Source organism: Bos indicus x Bos taurus, chromosome X, assembly GCF_003369695.1.
Source record: "Bos indicus x Bos taurus breed Angus x Brahman F1 hybrid chromosome X, Bos_hybrid_MaternalHap_v2.0, whole genome shotgun sequence".
NCBI lineage: Eukaryota > Metazoa > Chordata > Mammalia > Artiodactyla > Bovidae > Bos > Bos indicus x Bos taurus.
This window is the reverse complement of record NC_040105.1, coordinates 20,232,115-20,245,714: the sequence shown is the minus strand read 5'-3', so window position 1 is coordinate 20,245,714 and position 13,600 is coordinate 20,232,115.

Here is a 13,600-nt window from a genome sequence, read left to right as displayed (position 1 = left end):
TTTCTGCCCTAGTGAATTCAATGCAAAACCTGTTTTTATATTAGACATCTTTATGAATATTAATGTTCTTCAACTCAAGTAACGAGAAAAGAATATTCGGCATTCCTCTCCCCACCCCACCCACCTCCTGTGCCATTGCTCCTATTCCCTTTTAATGTTACTTTCCAACAGTGACTTTCTAATGTTACTTTCTTTCTTTCTTCTAACAGTGAGCTAGAACATTGACAAGCTATGGGTACTGCTCAAAACTAAACAAGGATGGCAAAATAAGTCACCGTTTACAAGAATCCACACCACTGTGTGCCATTTCTGAAGATTTACCTGTTAACATTAGATTGGTGATTTTTAAATTAGAGAATCTGGGAACTAGCCTGGAAAAAAGATATACTTTCACTCATCACTAACTGAAATGCAGCTTTAAGTTTTAAACATAATCAACAAACCACAATACTACTAGCTGTACTTTTGCCTTTATCGCAAAATCATAGATATTTTCATATTGCATTTTCGAATGACATCTTACATATTAAAGATGCTTCAGACCTCAAAACACCGTCTCTGCTCACCACTACCAAGAGATTACAATACTTATTAATTCACCACTAGATACATTTATAGAATACGTTAATAAAACATATTGCCATCAAATTTGCTTTTTGATATAACTGTTATTGTTCAGTCTGTAAGTCATGTCCAACTCTTTGTGACCCCATGGATTGCAGACTGCCAGGCTCCTCTGTCCATGAGATTTCCCAGGCAAGAATCCTGGAGTGATTCTTGAAGAAGCCACTTCCTTCTCCAGGGGATATTCCTGACCCAGGGATTGAACCTGCGTTTCCTGCATTGCCAGAAGGATTTTTAACCACTGAGTCACCTGGAAGCTGAATATAAAGTTCAGTTCAGTTATTCAGTCATGTCCGACTCTTTGCGACTCCATGGACTGCAGCAGTCCAGGCCTCCCTGTCCGTCACCAACTCCCGGAGTTTACTCAAACTTATGTCCATTGAGTCCATGATGCCATCAACCATCTCATTCTCTGTCAGTGCCTTCTCTGGCCTTCAATCTTTCCCAGCATCAAGGTCTTTTCAAATGGGTCAGTTCTTTGCATCAAGTGGCCAAAGTATTGGAGTTTCAGCTTCAGCATCAGTCCTTCCAAAGAATATTCAGGACTGATTTCCTATAGGATGTACTGGTTAGATCTCCTTGCAGTCCAAGGGACTCTCAAGAGTCTTCTCCAATACCACTGTTCAAAAGCAACATTCTTTAATACTCAGCTTTCTTTATTGTCCAACTTTCACATCCATACATGACTACTGGAAAAACCCTAGGTTTGGCTAGACAGACATTTGTTGGCAAAGGAATGTCTCTGGGTTTTAATATGTTGTCTAGGTTGGTCATAACTTTTCTTCCAAGGAGCAAGTCATCATGGCTGCAGTCATCATCTGCAGTGATTTTGGAGCTCCAAAAAATAAAGTCTGCCACTGTTTCCACTGTTTCCCCATCTATTTGGCATGAAGTGATGGGACCAGATGCCATGACCTTAGTTTTCTGAATGTTGAGTTTTAAGCCAACTTTTTCACTCTCCTCTTTCACTTTCATCAAGAGGCTCTTTGGTTCTTCTTTTCTTTCTGCCATAAGGGTGGTGTCATCTGCATATCTGAGGTTATTGATATTTCTCCCGGCAATCTTGATTCCAGCTTGTGCTTCATCCAGTCCAGCATTTCTCATGATGTACTCTGCATATAAGTTCAATAAGCAGGGTGACAATATACAGCCTTGACGTACTCCTTTCCTGATTTGGAACCAGTCTGTTGTTCCATGTCCAGTTCTAACTGTTGCTTCTTGACCTGCATACAGATTTCTCAGGAGGCAGGTCAGGTGGTCTGGAATTCCCATCTCTAAGAATTTCCCACAGTTTGCTGTGATCTACACAATCAAAGGCTTTGCTATAGTCAATAAAGCAGAAGTAGATGTTTTTCTGGAACTCTCTTGCTTTTTCGATGATCCAACAGATGTTGGCAATTTGACCTCTGGTTCTTCTGCCTTTTCTAAATCCAGCTTGAACATCTGGAAGTTCACGGTTCATGTACTACTGAAGCCTGGCTTGGAGAATTTTGAGCATTACTTTGCTAGCGTGTGAGATGAGTGCAATTGTGCAGTTGTTTGAGCATTCTTTGGCATTTTAATTCTTAGGGATTGGAATGAAAATGGACCTTTTTCAGTCCTGTGGCTACTGCTGAGTTTTCTAAATTTGCTGGCATATTGTATGTAGCACTTTCACAGCATCATCTTTCAGGATTTGAAATAGCTCCACTGGAATTCCATCACCTCCACTAGCTTTGTTCATAGTGATGCTTCTTAAGGCTCACTTGACTTCACATTCCAGGATGTCTGGCTCTAGGTGAGTGATCACACCATTGTGATTATATGGGCCATGAAGATATTTTCTGTAAGTTCTGTGTATTCTTGCCACCTCCTCTTAATATCTTCTGCTTCTGTTAGGTCCATAGCATTTCTGTCCTTTATTGTGCCCAGCTTTGAATGAAATGTTCCCTTGGTATCTCTAATTTTATTGAAGAGGTTTCTATTCTTTCCCATTCTGTTGTTTTCCTCTAATTCTTTGCACTGATCACTGAGGAAGGCTTTTATCTCTTCTTGCTTTTCTTTGAAACTCTGCATTCAAATGGGTATATCTTTCCTTTTCTCCTTTGCCTTTCACTTCTCTTCTTTTCAAAGCTATTTGTAAGGCCTCATCAGACAACCTCCTCAGACAAAAATGCCTTTTTGCATTTCTTTTTCTCGGAGATGGTCTTGATCCCTTTCTCTTAAGCAGTGTCCTGAACCTCAGTCCATAGTTTTTCTGGCACTCTATCCAATCTAATCCCTTGAATCTATTTCTCACTTCCACTGTATAATCGTAAGGGATTTGATTTAGGTCATACCTGAATGGTCTAGTGGTTTTCCCTACTTTCTTCAATTTAAGTCTGAATATGGCAATAAGGAGTTAATAATCTGAGCCACAGTCAGCCCCTGGTCTTGTTTTTGCTGACTGTATAGAGCTTCTCCATCTTTGGCTTCAAAGAATATAATCAATCTGATTTCGGTGTTGACCATCTGGTGATGTCCATGTGTAGAGTCTTCTCTTGTGTTGTTGGAAGAGGGTGTTTGCTATGACCAGTGCGTTCTCTTGGCAAAACTCTGTTAGCCTTTGACCTGCTTCATTTTGTACTCCAAGGTCAAATTTGCCTGTTACTCCAGGTGTTTCTTGACTTCCTACTTTTACATTCCAGTTTCCTATAACAACAAGGACATCATTTGAGGTTGTTAGTTCTAGAAGGTCTTGTAGGTCTTCATAGAACCGTTCAGCTTCTTCACCATTACTGGTCAGAGCGTAGACTTGGATTACTGTGATATTTAATTGTTTGCCTTGGAAATGAACAGAGATCATTCTGTCATTTTGAGATTGCATCCAAGTACTGCATTTCAGACTCTTTTGTTGACTATGATGGCTACTCCATTTCTTCTAAGCGATTCTTGCCCACAATAGTAGATATAATGGTCATCTGAGTTAAATTCACCCATTCCAGTCCTGTTCACTGATTTCTAAAATTTCAATGTTCACTCTTGCCATCTCCTGTTTGACCACTTCCAATTTGCCTTGATTCATAGACCTAACATTCCGGGTTCCTATGCAATATTGCTCTTTATGGCATCAGACTTTACTTCCATCACCAGTCACATGCACAACTCGGTGTTGGTTTTACTTTGGCTCCATCTCTTCACTCTTTTTGGAGTTATTTCTCCACTGGTCTTACTTCAACATAATTGGTTTTCTTGGAACACATGTGTACTCAGTTGTGCCTGACTCTGTGACCCCATGGACTGTAGCCCACCCGGCTCCTCTGCCTATGGAATTTTCGAGGCAAGAATACTGAGTGGGTGGCCATTTCCTTCTCCAGGGGATCTTCCTGACCCAGAGACTGAGTCTGTGTTTCCTGTGTGGGCAAGCAGATTCTTTACCACTGAGCCACCTGGGAATCCAGTTTTCTTGGTAATTCTATGCATTTAAAAATGTTTCTCTGATAGGTGTTCCACGGCCCTCACCATCCTACAAAATATATTATGGCCTAAAAATGTTTAAAACCTGATGGTTTAGACAAAATTCCCTCCAACTTGAAATATTTTCTTCCCGTGGTTTTCTCAGCTTCTCACTTTCCTGGTTGCCCATCTATCTCACTGGTGATCTCCTTTTCCAGTTTCTCCTCCTCTCAGTAATGTGTACAGTGGCGTGTTCTATGGCTCACTCCTGGGTCCCTTCGTCTCCTCTATCTGAGAGATCTTACTCCATCCCAGGCCTTAGAGAGCACTGATAAGCTGATGATCCCCGATCTCCATTCTCAGCCTGTTATATCCACTCCTGACATCTCCACTTGAAGATCTGATGGGGATGTCATGCTTAAGATGGCCCTAAGAAAACCTCTAATCCCCTTACTGATATCAAAACCTGTGCTTCCTGCAGTTTTCCCCATCTCAGTAAATGGAAGCCTTTTCTACACCAATGGCTCAAAGCAAAGCACATCTCTGATTCCTGTGTTTTCTCTCAAGCTCCACATTCAGTCCATCAGCAAGTTTTATCCACTCAAGCTTCTGAACACATCCTAAATCTGTCTAGGTCTCTCTCTCACACCTGCTACAACCCTCATTCTAGCTACCTCTGTCACCTGCACATGTACGATGGCCTCCTGCCTCATCACCCTACCTCCATCCTTTCCCTCAAATAGTTGTGTACACAGCAGTAAGAATTCTCTTAAAATATGATCTATTTCAGAAGCACAAACAGAAAAATATATATTTATATCTACCATATAGGAACCTTTTCTATAATAATAAATCAGACCATTGTCATTTGTCTTCCTGACAATCTACTTGCTACCCACTGTGTTAATATTTAGAATTAATTAACAACCATGGCTTACAAGGTCCTATGACCTAGTCCTTGCTCATGTCTGTAATCCTGTCCACTTACCCTCAGCCCCTCCCCCAGTACAGTGAATCACAGTGACCTCACTGCTGTTTCTCAACCCACCAAGCTCACTTTCACCTCAGAAGCTTTGCATTAACCATTCCCTCTGCCTACAGTTCTCTTCCACCCAATCTTTCTGGTTCTTTCTGGTCCCAGTTTGTAAACTCATGAAAAGACCTTTACTGTTCATCCAGCCTAAGGAATTCACCCACTAATCCCAATCATATCACTCTATTTTCATCATAATATGTAAAATGGTTATTTTTTATTCTTTACTTGCCTATGTATTTTGGTAAACACACATACACTCTCTCTCTGAGAATGTAGGAAGTTATCAGACTTGTATAACCTTTTAACTCTGGCACCTATCAGATGCTTAATAAATATTTGGAAAAGAAAGGAGGGAGGAAGAGACGGAGGAGGAAAAAGGAGAAGAAGGAGGAATTTAACATTTTTAAGTACTCTGTCTAAAAATCTGTCATAAAATGATTTCACACAGCATCTCAATAGATATTTCCTGAGGATGAACTTATTTACAGCACCTAGTAACTTAAAAACAAAGTGTCATGTCTAGATCTTAAGGAAAAGAGACAATCAAAAGAGATGATGAAGGCTGAACAATCACTTACAGCTCAAGAGCCCTAATTGCCAAGCATGCTCCCCACTCATCTTTCCACCACTCGTGTGAAAATCAAGGAATATCCCACGTGCCACAGGGCCACAAAGCCTGCACGCCACAACCACTGAGCCTGTGCTCTAGAGCCTGGGAGCCACAACTCCTGAAGCCCACACACACCCTACAGCCTGTGCGCCACAACAAGAGAAGCTGCCACAACGAGAAGCAGGCAAGCACCGCCACAAAGATCCAGCACAGTCACAAATAAACAACTAAAAATATTTTTTAGAAAAAAAAGACTGTCCACCACAGTTGGGGATAAGACAAGTAAAGAGGCATTTCCAACAGAGTAAGAGAAATGCTATGCTCATCAATTCCAGAATGTTGTGCATATAACTTTTACTAGGTGAGTGGTGGTGGTGGTGGTTAAAGACTTCCTGGAGGAAGAACCATAAGCTGAGACAAAGAGAACGTGTACACATCTGTCATGCGTGCACTGAAGTGTGGTGATTGTTCTAGGCATTCTAGACAGAGAGCCTGATAGAATGAAACATGCTACATAAGTAAATAATTATGCAGACAGCCAACCATGTTTCATGTTGTTCTGTATTCTATGAACCGCTAACATCTTGGGCTTCCCTGGTGGCTCAGACGGTAAAGCGTCTGCCTACAATGCGGGAGTTCAGGGTTCAATCCCTACCAGGGGAAAATTCATCATCACGGCACAAGGTCACATTCAACAAGTTTAAATACTCTCTTAAATGAATACCTAAAGGGGAAATCTTTTAAGATACACTCCTCACCTCTGAGAGGAAAATGTTTACTAGGTGTCTCAAAGAGAAAAGATTTCCAAGAGTTCCCATCACTATTTCAAATAGAGATCCCTAAGATTTTAGTACACCCTTGGTCTTGAATGAACCCAGCTCAGATCCCAGGTCTTCACCGATCTGAAATAATTATCTTCTGAAAAGAAAGGCCCCATGAGTGGGAGAACAGCAGCTGTTGGATGCTTAAACTACATGCCAAGTGAATGGCCAATTGCCAACATAAAATAGGTATCTCTGCCAGGTAGCCCTGTTTATTCTAATTTGCTTATTCAAATTGGAAAGCAGCCAGTTAGTTTTGTAAACTGTGCTTGCAAAATAATCAGCTGTGATTGACTGCTGGACAGTATCTTCCACTATGTTTATACCAAACCACCACTTCAAGAAGACCCCTGAACTTTGACCTCTCCTAAATTTCTAATGGTGCTCAGATTTCTTAGGCATATTTAACATCAACTGCTACTACTGCTGCTAAGTCACGTCAGTCGTGTCCGACTCTGTGCGACCCCATAGACGGCAGCCCACCAAGCTCCCCCGTCCCTGAGATTCTCCAGGCAAGAACACTGGAGTGGGGTGCCATTTCTTTCTCCAATCAATGGCACCCCACTCCAGTACTCTTGCCTGGGGAATCCCATGGATGGAGGAGCCTGGTAGGCTGCAGTCCATGGGGTCACTGAGCGTCGGACACGACTGAGTGACTTCATTTTCACTTTTCACTTTCATCAACTGCAGAAAAGTCCATAAAAATGGTGCTTGAGGGCAGAGCTTGTTATTGTGATACAGTTAAAGAAACAATTTTATTATTTTCAAAGAATAAGTTCCAGTAGTCACAGTTTTCTCATGCCTAAGTATGTCTGTGAGAAAGCCTTCTGGTATGAGAAACAGAAGTCCTCATAAAGATAGGCTAAAACATTAAAGAGCGTTTAGAGGCTAAAGTAACTGAAAAGTACATAGACAGTGGTGGTTTCAGGTACAGGTTTGATCATGCCTCTGGCTCTACTTTCCTCTTAAATTATGGGTGATTTTTTCAGCTCTGCCTATGCTCTTTCAAAGGCTGACTTCAGGACTTCTCTGGTGGTCAAATGGTTAAGAATCCGCCTGCAAATTCAGAGGACATGGGTTTGATCCCTGGTTCAGGAAGATCCCCCAGGCCGTCGGGCAATTTAGCCACCACTACTGAGCCTGTGCTCTGAAGCCCATGAGCCACAACTACTGAAGCCCGTGTGCAGTAAAGCCCATACTACAACAAGAGAAGCCACCACGATGAGAAGCACATGCACTGCAACCAGAGAGCCGCCTCTGCTCGTTGCAACTAGAGAAAGCCCATGCGCAGCAATGAAGACCCAGTGAAGCCAAAGATAAATAACCTAGAGGTAAATGACCTAGAGCCTATTATCTAGAGTGGAGTAAATCAGAAAGAGAAAGATAAAGATCATATACTAATGCATATATATGGAATCTAGAAAGATGGTACTGATTAAATTATTTGCAGGGCAGCAATGGAGACCCAGACATAGAGAACAGACTTATGGACACGGGGAGGTGGGGTGGGGAGGAAGGAGAGGGTGGGATGTATGGAGAGAGTAACATGGAAACTTAACATTACCATATGTAAAATGATAGCCAATGGGAATTTGCTGTGTGACTCAGGGAACTTAAACAGGGGCTCTGTATCAACCTAGAGGGATGGGATGGGGAGGAAGATGGAAGGGAGGTTCAAGAGGAAGGGGACATATTCATACCTATGATTAATTCATGTTGATGTTTGGCAGAAACCAACAAAATTCTGTAAAGCAAATATCCTTTAATTAGAAAAATAAATAAAATTTTTAAAAATAAATAAAAATTTTTAAAAGGTTGATTTCAAACAGTGACTTCAAGTTTCAATTTACATCCAAGAGGAGAGGCTTCTGTCAACCATTAGCCAAAGAAGCCACATTCAAACCAATCCCCATGCCAGGGGAGTATCCTTTGCTAACTGATTTTGTCCTATGATTTTGCAAGGGAACATGGTTGTAAACCTCTGTATCTGTGATGCTGGTGTCAGGAACCAAATTCCTTAGCCAGTGTATGGCTCTTACAGTCTACACAGATCTGCATCTTTTCTTTACTGTCTTTACATTTCTCTGCACTGTAAATGGATTTATGAATATGGGGGGCGGGCAGCTAGAGTGAACAGCTCTACTGAGGTGCACAGGCAGTATCTAGGGCCCACTCTTTGGACTTGATAATACATCATAAAGGAACAATTGAGGTTTTCCCAGGGTGGGGTTTAGTCACTAAATCACGTCCGACTCTTGCGACCCCATGGACTGTAGCTAGCCAGGCTCCTCAGCCCATGGGATTCTCCAGGCAAGAATACTGGAGTGGGTTGCCATTTCCTTCTCCAATTCCCAAGAGCCCCCAATCAAATCATCAAGACATCCAACACACCCAAGAATTCCAGGGTCTCCTACTCACAGTTCTGGCCCCAAAACATCCCTGAAAATCCATCTCCTGTAGCAATTCCAGGACAGGGGAAATGACCCCACCAGTACCAGCAGCCTATAAGACTACCTTAGACAATTATCTTGGAATTTGATTTAAACCTGGCATTTTGAGATTCTCTTTCAAAATATTCTTTTTGTTCCTCAAATTTTCTAGGCCTTCACATCTCTCAAGATATCAAACATAATACTTTTAGGAGCCAACCAAGTTATACATAATGCATTTTTATGTTCCTAAATTAACAAAGTGACTTTAGATCTGTGAATGGTGCTAAAAATTATATAAGCTATGTAAGTATTTTTATTTGTTCAAACATTTCCAGTTTCCTTCAGGACTTCAAAGTTGCTGAGAAATTTATATTTCTAAGTAGGCCCAGCTTGTTATGGATGGGGAAAAGGTACTCTGAAAACATGGCTGTTTTTTCCTGAGGGGCCTCACAGCTAGGATTTTTTTTCCCCTGCATCTTCTAAAAAGCCAAAGTCATTTGGGTTTATCTCTCTGGCTCAGATAGTAAAGAATCTGCCTGCAACTCAGGAGACCCAGGTTTGATCCCTCAGTTAAGATCCCTTGGAGAAGGAAATGGCTACCCACTCTGGTAGCCCTGCCTTGAGAATCCCATGGACAAAGGACCCTGGCAGGCTACAGACCATGTGGTCGGAAAGAGTCAGACACAACTGAGCTACTAACACTGTCATACTCACTTTGTCATCCCCAAAACATAGAGGAAATAGACTTTTTACTTCTTTCTAAGCATCATTCCTGAGGTCAAGCTGACCAAGAGACAAGGATTTGAGCAGAGTTCCAAAGAACAGCAAGTAGAGATAAGAAAGCCTTCTTAAGTGAACAATGCAAAGAAATAGAGGAAAACAATAGAATGGGAAAGACTAGAGATCTCTTCAAGAAAATTAGAGATACCAAGGGAACACTTCATGCAAAGATGGGCACAATAAAGGACAGAAATGGTATGAACCTAACAGAGCAGCAGAAACTAAGAAGAGGTGGCAAGAATACATAGAAGAACGATACAAAAAGATCTTAATGACCCAGATAACCATAATGCTGTGATTACTCACCTAGAGCCAGACATCTTGTTGTGTGAAGTCAAGTGGGTCTTAGGAAGCATCATTACTAACAAAGCTAGTGGAGGTGATGGAATTCCAGCTGAGAAATTTCAAATCCTAAAAGATGATGCTGTTAAAGTGCTGCACTCAATATGCCAGCAAATCTGGAAAACTCAGCAGTGGCCAAAGGATTGGAATAGGAAGGACAGTTTTCATTCCAATCACAAAGAAGGGAAATGCCAAAGAATGTTCAAACTACCACACAATTTCACTCATCTCCCAGGCTAGCAAAGTAATGCTCAAAATTCTCTAAGCTAGGCTTCAGCAGTACATGAACTGAGAACTTCCAGATGTTCAAGCTGAATCTTGAAAAGGTAGAGGAACCAGAGACCAAATTGCCAACACCTGTTGGATCATAGAAAAAACAAGAGAATTCCAGGAAGACATCTACTTCTGCTTTACTGACTATGCCAAAGTCTTTGACTGTGTGGATCACAATAAACTGTGGAAAATTCTTAAAGAGATGGGAATACCAGACCACGTTACCTGCCTCCTGAGAAATCTGTATGCAGGTCAAGAAGCAACAGTTAGAACTGGACATGGAACAATAGACTGGTTCCAAATTGGGAAAGGAATATGTCAAGGCTGTATATTGTCACCCTGCTTATTTAACTTCTATGCAGAGTACATCATGAGAAATGCTTGGCTGGATGCATCACAAGCTGGAATCAAAATTTCCAGGAAAAATTTCAATAACCTCAGATATATATACCACCCTTATGGAAGAAAGCAAAGAGGAACTAAAGAGTCTCGTGATGAAGGTAAAAGAGGAGAGTGAAAAAGCTGGCTTAACACTCAACATTCAAAAAATGAAGATCATGGCATCTGGTCCCATCACTTCATGGCAAACAGATGGGGAAACAATGGAGAAACAGTGACAGACTTTATTTCCTTGGGCTCCAAAATCACTGCAGATGGTAACTGCAGCCATGAAATTAAAAGAAGCTTGTTCCTCGGAAGGAAAGCTATGACAGACCTAAACAGCATATTAAAAAGCAGAGACATTACTTTGCTGACAAAGGTCCATCTAGTCAAGTTATAGTTTCTCCAGTAGTCATGTATGAATGTGAGAGTTTAGGTTTTTCTATACAATGTTATAAAAACCCGAATGAACTTATTGCTCAATGCAATAATTCATCTAACAGTGATTCCAGAAAATACCAGTAGAGAAGGGAAATGAGATGGGAAAAGCTAGCAACCAATTATGGAAGTGCTGTCAGTTAGCAAGTGCGTACCTTGTGCTTTTCAGGCTGAATCCTGCACGGGGCTCCTGAAAGAGTGAAGAATAAGCTTCAGTGGTAGCTCATCTGAAGGGCAAGGAGTTGGGGTATTTATTCTTCAACCCTTTCCATCATTGATAGGGAGGACTATTCCTGAGGGGGCATTCACTCTTGGATGTTTCTGGCCTTGTAAGCAGTGAGCCACAGATGCCTGAAGAAGGATGCTAACAGCATACAGTGGTCCAGGGAGTGGATAAAAGAAGGGCAGAGCACCAACATATTTGCAACAACACCTAAGGCCAAAGGATTAATATGTATTAACACTTCTTGATACTATTCACAACTATCACTGACTGTTACCATTAAAAAAAAAAGAAACAAATGGTACATTCAGGAAATTCCTCCAGGGACTTTCCTGGTGGTCCAGTGGTTATGAATCCACCTTCCAATGCAGGGGCTGCAGGTTCAATCCTTGGTTGGGGAACTAAAATCCCACATGCCATGGGGTAACTAAGCCCACGGACCGCAACTGGAGAAGCCCACACATTGCAACAAACAGCGTGTGTGCCACAACAAAGACCCAGTGCAGCCAAAAAAAAAAAAAGAAAGAAATTCTTATGTCTTGGGGTTTACTGATATCATTTCATTTACATAGCAAGGTGTCATAGCAGAGTAAAAAGAGCCCTGAACTGGGGCTGAGCAGAGCTAAGTTCTGGTTCTGACCCAGGCTCTGTGGGCGCATATGCAGTAATTCATGATTCTGGAGCTCTGTTTCTTCAGTGTAAATTGAGGTCTTAAGCTAATGATCACAGAAAACACACATCTGGCCTTATTACATGCCAGATACTGAGTGCTTTACAGATATTAACTCACATAACCCTCATGACACGTGATGAGATGAGGACTATTAGTATTATCTTCATTTTACAGAGCAGAAAACTGAGGCACAAGGTGGTTAAGTAACCTGAATAAGGTGACATCAGCAGTACGTTTTAGAATCAGGATTGGAACCCAACTTGTCTGGCTCCAAAATCAGGACCCTAAGCAACCATTTGACTTCCTCTTGATGTAATCATCTCTGAGCCACCCTCATTACTAGTCACCTGTACACTTTGACCTCTGATAAAATCAGGCAGCAGAATGGTATATTTATCTGCCATACGTTTTGATTTCTATTGTTTGACACAAGCCGACTTGTGTCATTCCTCTTGTGGCCTAATTTACAAGACATATTTATAGAAACAAGCAATAAGCAGAAAACATCACGTATCTAGTAGACCTTAATATATCCCCTCTGGAAGTGGTAATCCATGTCTGCCCCAGGAAGAGATGTGATCTAAATCCTTTTCTTAAAAAAATGAACTGTCATATCTTTCCAATACCCTTGCAAATATTTCACCAACCGTGGAAGCTTTAGACCATCAAAAACTGATCTTCTGCCAGTTTTTATTACTAGAATATATCCTTTCAAAATTTAACCTACATTTGTTCAACTAAGATGCCAATAAACGAGTCATCATCAGTATCCAGCTAGAATTTTTAGTTCCCACTGGAGAGGAGTAGTATCTATCAGTTCAAGGTCGGTTTCTATTATCTTTTAAAGTCTGATCCAAAAATCTCTTAGAATATTGCTTGCAGATGTCTAAAAGTTTCCTTTTGAAGTCATATTATCATGATGGAAGTTATTTAATTTATAAAGCATGTGCTACTTTCCTACTACATACAGATCATTATGCTAGGAATTGAGATCTTGAGGATAATGACCTTTATTGACATCCCTGCCCTTTATGATGCTTAAAATAAAGAAGGTGAGAGGGATACATGACAATAACGTGAATGTGGAATTGGCCATCCTCACGGATCTAAATTTTGTAATGGGATATAGTGGTTATGACTGAAGGTCTTCTTTCATTCATTCACCAAATAATTTTTGAGAACCTATTATGTGCCAGGAATTTTTCTATAAAGAAGAAAATTTTTGTAATGAAGAACACAAATGTGGATCCTGCCTTCATGGAGTTTCCAGTTTCCTTGGTTAATTGACAGATGAATTAGCACTGTTCTGCCTCTGGCATGTTCTTTACCATTATAACCTTCCAGGAGCCAACTCTTACTCCTCAAACATCTGTTCTAAGTGGTTTTCTTTACTTCATGCCCTTACAGATTTCCTCCATCAGGTCAAGGAGGGTTTAAATGATGTTTTTTTTTTTTTTTTTTTAATGATGTGTTTTTAAGAGCAAGAGAAAAGGTCATCTCTTTTATGATGAAATTATCCAGCTAGAGCCATGGGACTCCCAGGCATCAAAAAA